This window comes from Peromyscus californicus, unplaced genomic scaffold, assembly GCF_007827085.1.
Source record: "Peromyscus californicus insignis strain IS unplaced genomic scaffold, ASM782708v3 Scaffold_10__1_contigs__length_136768540, whole genome shotgun sequence".
In the NCBI taxonomy this organism is placed as follows: Eukaryota; Metazoa; Chordata; class Mammalia; order Rodentia; family Cricetidae; genus Peromyscus; species Peromyscus californicus.
Window position 1 is genome coordinate 59,035,299 of NW_026294391.1, and position 7,731 is coordinate 59,043,029.

At 40.2% G+C, this 7,731-nt stretch overlaps 1 long non-coding RNA gene across 2 annotated transcripts in view; it reads left to right on the forward strand.

Moving 5' to 3' along the window:
- LOC128107896 (uncharacterized) overlaps positions 1–7,453 on the forward strand; it is a 35,983-nt gene extending 28,530 nt beyond the window's left edge. Inside the window, exon 4 of one of the 2 annotated variants that reach the window (XR_008217242.1) lies at positions 6,035–7,453. This is a non-coding gene — a long non-coding RNA (uncharacterized LOC128107896). The remainder of the gene's footprint in view (positions 1–6,034) is intronic. The other variant, XR_008217249.1, reaches the window with a different exon arrangement.
- Positions 7,454–7,731: the final 278 nt, after the last annotated feature.

The window sequence follows — 7,731 nt, forward strand, 5'->3', positions numbered from 1 at the left end:
CTTTATCCAACCTTGGTCTCAACAATTCTCGCTCATATAAACCCTCCTCTTTCTCGCTAATTGGACTCCCAGAGCTCCACCCGGGGCCTAGCCGTGGATCTCTGCATCCAGATCCCTCAGTCATTGGATGGGGTTTCTAGCACGACAATTAGGGTGTTTGGCCATCCCATCACCAGAGTAGGTCAGTTCGGGCTGTCTCTCGACCATTGCCAGCAGTCTGTTGTGGGGGTATCTTTGTGGATTTCTGTGGGCCTCTCTAGCACTTTGCTTCTTCCTATTCTCATGTGGTCTTCATTTACCATGGTCTCCTATTCCTTGTTCTCCCTCTCTGTTGTTGATCTAGCTGGAATCTCCCACTCCCCCAAGCTCTCTTTCCCTTGACTTCATTACCCCCACTCATGTCCAGGCTGTTCACGTAGATCTCTTCCATTTCTCCGTCATTGGGCGATCCCCGTGTCTTTCTTGGGGTCCTGTTTTCCAGGTAGCCTCCCTGGTGATGTGAGTAGCAGTCCAGTCACCCTTGTTCCACATCTAGTATCCTCCTATGAGTGAGTACATACCATGTTTATCTTTCTGAGTCTGGGTTACCTCACTCAGGATGATTTTTTTCTAGATCCATCCATTTGTCTGCAAACCTCATGATGTCATTGTTTTTCTCTGCTGAGTAGTATTCCATTGTGTATATGTACCACATTTTGTTTATCCATTCTTCAGTTGAAGGGCATCTAGGTTGTTTCCATTTTTATTCAAAGTGTAACTTAAAGATTAAAACTTGCCAACTGCTTCTTGACAACATCTTCTTCCTCCAGGGCATGGTATGTGACTCTCAAGAACCCAAGCAGATGAAGGCAAAGGCTGAGTGGGACAATAGTTGTGGTTAGTGCTTTGGATGTGCCTTCTCTGTTGTAGGCAGTGCAAGCCTTCTCTATAAAGACATAAATGTGCCAGTGACTATTCAGACCTACATCTGTTTAGTTGGTGCCATGCATCATCACTCTGGGAATAGCCCAATGTTAGAGGCTTTGGGGTACACATGTGTGCATGTGTCTTAGAAGGTATATTTGGTATATTTTCTTGGTCCCACCAAGAGAATACCTTGCTTTGGTGATGTGGATTCCTGTGGTTCTGATGGATACTGATCACATCTCCTATTTGTGTGTATAAGTGGGATTTAAGGTGGAAATATCCAGTCTCTGTAGCTGCAGAAGACCCCAGTTCGAATGCTCTTAGGATCTTCTTTTTCCCTTGGCACATGTCACCATCTGTGTGCTAGTTTCAACCTCTGTGAACAAACAGCTTTGAACTGGGGAGCAGTGACTTACTTGATAGACTCAGAGTCCTGTGCTGAAGGGAGACTGGCACGAGACAGTAAGAAAGAATAGTCTGGAAATGATACTGTTTCATGTGCAAGATGAAAGTCAAAATCAAGTCAAGATGCCACTGCCTAGACTCCTTAGTGGTCCTCAATGTCCAAGAGTGAGAGGTGCTGATAGAAAAGAATGCCATATATGAGGGAGGAATTTCTGACCTACAGCTCCCAGATACTGCTGAATAATTCACTTCTGAGCTTTGGGTTCTCCACACTTTGACACTGACAATACTGGCTGTCTTAGTCACTGTTCTATGGCTGTGAAGAGACATCACAAGCAAGGCAATTCTTATAAAAGAAAGCATTTAATTGTGAGGATTAATCATTTTCATCATGGTGGGTGCATGATGAGATTTGTGGTTCTGGAGCCACACCTCCTAATGCTAATAAGTCCTTTCAAAGAGTTCCACTCCCTGGTGACTAAGCATTCAAATATATGAGCCAAAGGGGTCCATTATTATTCAAACTACCATATTCCACTCCCTGACCCCCTATAAAAGAAAGAATTCAATTCTGGGCTTGCTTACAGTTTTGGAGGTTTAGTCCATCATGGAGGGGGCATGACAATACTCATGGTTCCTGAACAGTAGCTGAGAGCTACATCTTGTTCCATAGGCAGAGAGAAAGAGACTCTGGGCCTGATGTGGTTTTTGAAACCCCCAGTGATACACTTCTCTAACAAGGCTATACCTCCTTAATCCTTCTAAAATTCTTCCAAATAGGATTATTTAAAATAGGATTATTCTTTCAAATCCTTTCAAGAAATTCCCTGCTGACTAAGCATTCAAATATATGAGCCTATGGGGACCATTCTTATCCAAACCACACTGGCATTGGTATTCTTGAAACTCATGATCCTAAATGGGGCTAGTGAGTAGTAAAGTCATTCCCTCTCAAAGACACTTCCCTGGGGCCTTAATGGTGGCTACCTTTTTTCTATTTTAGGCATAATCCTTGGGCATACCCTTTAGGAGTGTGCAGTTGCAGGTGGCTACCCTGACCTGCTGTGTTCATACCTTACAACAGTACTTGAACTCATGAACTGTGGAGGTTGGGATTTCTTCTGACATTGAAGATAAATGTGGCTGACTACCAGCTAAAGCCATGAGAACATACTTGATTCAGTAAGGACTGACAATAGAGGGGAGAGATGAGCTCCATTCTGATTTGCATATTTTAAGCAGAGAATGAGGGAGGGAGAAGTGTGAGGACTCATGACAGTTAGTGAAGTTAAAGATAACAAAGTTGTGCCAAAATAAATATGATTAGGCTATCTGTTTTTGTGGCAGCCAATAAGTGTGCATTCGATCTTCCTGCAGAATGAGAGACAGACCTTACCTTCTTTTCTTTTTCTATTTTTTAAAGATTTATTTATTATCATGTATACCGTGTTCTGCCTGCCTGTATGCTTGTACACCAAAAGAGGGCACCAGAGCACCAGATCTCATTATTGATGGTTGCGAGCCATCTTGTGCTTGCTGGGAATTGAACTCAAGATCTCTTAACCTCTGAGCCATGTCTCCAGCCTTCCTTCTTTCCTTCCTTCCTTCCTTCCTTCCTTCCTTCCTTCCTTCCTTCCTTCCTTCCTTCCTTCCTTTACTTATTTATTTTAGACAGAGTCTCACTATATAACCCTGGCTGTCCTGGAACTCACACTGGAGATTGTAGACCAGGCTGGACACTGAACTCAAACTCACAGCCTGCCTCTGACTGTGAGTGCTGGGATTAAAGACATACACCACTTACCTAGCAGACCTTTTTAACAATCATATATCAGAAAAAAATGTTCTCAGAGAAGTCTTTCTGAGCTACCAACTATACATATTTCCTATTTTAATTGTTTTTCAGTATATACTTCAAGATAGAGGGTACGACGGGCCTATCTTAGGTGATAGTTAGGGCATGGTAAGTCTTTTGGAAGTGCTGAGGTTTTCTTAGGCATTCTTTTTTCTTATAATTGTATGTGGAATTTAAAAAATTATTATTGTATATTCATTGTACAAAATAATGGGTTTTGTTATGACATCTCACGCATGTATATCATGTAACTTGGTCAAATTCACTCCCCATCACCCCCTTATTGTTCTCCTTCCAACTGGGCCTTTTCCTCTTCCCAAATAATCTTCCTTGTGCATTTATGCCTTCTATTGTTTTTCTGGATGATTCTTTTTTTCTTTTATTGAAAATAGTTTTTTCATACAATATGTTCTGATTATGTGGAGGAAGAGGTAGCTGTGGGAGGGAATTCATGGAAAGATAGATAAAATTAAGTGGCATTTGAAGGATAGTATAGAAAACTAATACAATAGAAACTTTCTAGAATAGATACATATATGAAGGCAATCTTAGTAAAATCAGCAATTAATAGAGAAGACAGTGTCCTAACAGACTATCTCCTGTCACCAAACAAAGCATCCAGTACCAAAATTGGGTTACATCTAATTGAGTTGTTGGCCAAAGGGGTCCCATGGGAATCTCCAAACAACCCAGGCTATTACCAAGACTATAGGCTGTTCTCTACAAACTGACAGCAAGGCCCCATTGCTGAAGACAACACCTACACAACTCATTGAACATGGAGAAGTCCAGCTGGTGCCTATATAGAGCCTTCACCCCTATGTTCTGACATCTTTGGTACAGTAAGGTACTTTGAATGCTACCAAAGGAGAAACATAAACACCAGCCCAGCCACAACCCCTTTGATCTACAGTGCTGTGCTGCCTGCAAGATATGCTAGGGCAATGATGGCACAAAGTTTGTGGTAGTAACCAACTAATATCTGGTTTGACTTAAGGTCTATTCCATGAGATGGAACCCATACCCAACACTGCTTGGGTGACCAAGAACCTGAGACTAGAGCGCCCAGGGACCTAGGGTTGAATGAAATAATATTGGCCTATAAAAGAAAAAAAACGTAATGATAAAATGACTCCTAATGATAGTCTGCTATACTCATAGATCAGTGCCTTGTTCAGCTATCATCAGAGAGGCTTCCTCCTGCAGCAGATGGGAACAAATACAGAGACCCACAGCCAGACAACATGCAGAGAGTGAGAGAACTTGGAACACTCAGTCCTATACAGGATGTCTCTCCATCAAATACCTCCCTTCAGAGCTTAAGGAACCCTACAGAAGAGGAGGCAGAGAGACTGTAAGAGCCAGGGGGAATAGAGGATGCCAAGAAAGTAAGACCCTCTAAATCAACATGAACAAAGCTCATATGAACTCACAGAGGCTGAAGCAGCATGCGCAGGGCCTGCACAGGTCTCTATTAGGTCCTCTGTGCATATATTATGGCTTCCAGTTAAGTGTTTTTATGGGACTCCTGAGTGTGTGAATGAGTGGGTCTCTGATTCTTGTGCCTCCTCTTAGGCTCTTTTTCTTCTGTTGGTTTGCCTTGTTCAACTTTAATGTGATAGTTTTTGGTTTATCTTATTATATTTCATTTTGTTACACTTTTTGAAAAATGAATGAATGAATGTAAACCTAGCCGCTAGGGTAAAGGTTAACGACTGAACTGTCATTTATATCTGCTGGGAGAAGGAAAATTAGTTTACTACAATTGAGTAACACTGGGTATATCAACCAGTCCAGGACAGGCTTTGTGCTCAGGAGGAGTAGTTCTTGTTTTTGTTTGTGTTTGTTTGTTTGTTTGTTTGGTGTGTGTGTGTGTACATGTGCTTTTACTTGGTTACAATTTGTTTTTTTTTCTTTTGGGGTGTGGATTTATTTGGTTTTCTTGGTTTGGGGGGATTTTGTTGTATTGGGTTTTTGTTTATTTTTTGAGAAAGAAGTTAAAAGTTGAGTGGGTAGAGAGGGGAAGACGATCTGGAAAGCCTTGAAGGAGGGGAAGAATATGATCAGAATATATTTTAAGTTAAGTTTAAAATAATAAAAATATAATACAACAAAAAACATAAACTAAAAAATAGATATTTTTTCATACAATATATCCTAATTACGGTCTCCCTTCCCTATTCTCCTCCCAGTTCTTCCCCACCTCCACTCCCATCCAGATCCACACCTTTCTGTCTCCTATTAGAAAGCAAACAGGCATTTAAGGGATAATAATAAAATAAAATATAAGCTAAATAACAAGCAAACAAATTGGAAGAATGAAAAACAAACAGAAGGAAAAGAGCTCAAGAAAAGGCAAAAGAAACAAAGAGATGCAGAGATCCACTCAGGAACCCCATAAAAACACAAAACCAGAAGCCATCATAGATATGCAAAACCTTTAGGGTTAAATAAATAAATTAAATTAAAAATTTTAAAAGGCAAAAAAGCCCTGGCATGACATTGTGAGACAAGAAATGTCCAAAGATGCCATCGAGTTTGTTTTCTGTCCAGCCATTTACTGCTGGACATACAGCCTACCCTTAAGAGTATTTTGTTTTTGCAGTGAGACTCCCTTGGAGAAAACTAAATTTTCATTTGGAAGTGGTTATCAGTTGGAGGTAGCTTCTGGGTTAAGGATGGGGGTATACGTCCACCTTTCAGCTGGAGTACTCTTATCTGGTGCAGACCCATGCAGGCCCTGTAAATGGCTGCCTCAGTCTCTGTGAGTTCATATGTGCTTCTACTCTGTTGGTTTAGAAGCCCTTGTTTTCTTGGTGGCCTCCATCCACTCTGGCTCTTATGTTCTTTCTGCCTCTTCTATTGCAGGGATCCCTGAGCCCTGACAGGAGGGGTTTCGTGGAGAAATCCCATTTAGGGCTGAGTGTTCCAAGGTCTCTCACTCTCTGCATAATGCCTGGCTGTGGATCTCTGTATTTATGTCCATCTGCTGCAGGGAGAAGCTTCTCTGATAGTGGCTGAGCAAGGCACTGACTGATCTATGAGTACAACAGAATGTCATTTGGAGTCATTTTATTGCAATGTTCTTTCAGTAGAACAATAGTATTTGGTTTTTCCCCTAGGTCCCTGAGCTATCTAGTCTCAGGTTCTTGGCCACCTAAGCAGTGTGGGATATGGGTTCCATCTCATGGTGTGGGCCTTAAATCCAATCAGATATAAGTTGGTTTCTCTCACGATTAAATTACACTTTCTAAAAAGTCAGTTTCTAATCATTTTTTTTACCATGGATTATAAGATGAAGATTACTAAAAGTGAATAATGTTTAATGTTTTCCTTAGTGTTTAAATCACCTGTAAAAACCTCTGTTCTGTCTAATTCCACTTGTAAGCTGTTGAATAATTCATCTCATTAGATTAGTCCAGTGATAAAATGATTTCTCATGTAACTGTTTTAGATGATTTATGGCTTTAAAATTTTTACCTTTAATGGCAAGTTGTTAAAATGTTTCTAAATCAGTTATCTAGTATCAAATTCTTAAATGAGAGGGAACAAGAGATAAACTCCATAAAATTTAGCCTGCAGAAAACCCAACATCTCTCTTAAAATGCAAGGGCTTGCTCCTTTTCTTAGAACACAACTAGCTAGCTTTTGTGTGTTTTTGTTTAAGACATAGAAGTGAACATTCCAGGCTTTGTGGACTATTTGGTCTTTATTGCAGCTACTTGGATTCTGCTACTGAAGTGGGAAGCAACCTTAGACAGTGTGTAATTAAAAATAAAAGAACAATCCAAAGTCAACCTGCAGGGCAGCTGGCCAATACTGCCATAGAACTAATCTAATGCCATGAGTCATCTTGAAGAAACTAGTGTCTAGTCAGATGCAATAACCCACTCGGGATCTAGTAGAGAATCACTATAAATATTTTGAGAATGAATACTTTAAATTTAGCCAACTCTCTGCATTAAGAGTAATTTATTAAGAATCATGCTTTTCATTGGGGCTAACATCAAGAACTTGCTTAAGTATTAGTTACTGAAGGATTTATCTTTAAATTAATAAAATCCATACAATTTAATATCCAATTTAATTCTTTTAAAAACTTAATGAAGATATAACAGAATCAAAAAACTTAAAAATAAGTGCACTCACTACCCATTCCATCAATTCATCTAAGTCATACCACCTATAGCGTATGAAAAATAAATTTAGAAGTGAAATTACCTTAAAATACATACATCCACTTATGACAATATTGGTTTTTGTTTTTGTTTTTGTTTTTTGAGATATGATTTCTCTGTGTAATAGTCCTAGCTGTCCTGGAACTTGCTTTGTAGACCAGGCTGGCCTCGAACTCACTGAGATCCGCCAGCCTCTGCCTCCCAAGTGCTGGGATTAAAGGCATGCACCACCACTGCCTGACCACTTATGACAATATTTTACATTTATGTGTATGTTCTATAGTGGAAGCAGAAATTCTCTCTAAAAATTATCTTTTTAAATCTTGAGGTTCAGCTGGGCAGTGGTGGTGCATGCCTTTAATCCCAGCACTTGGGAGGCAGAGCCAG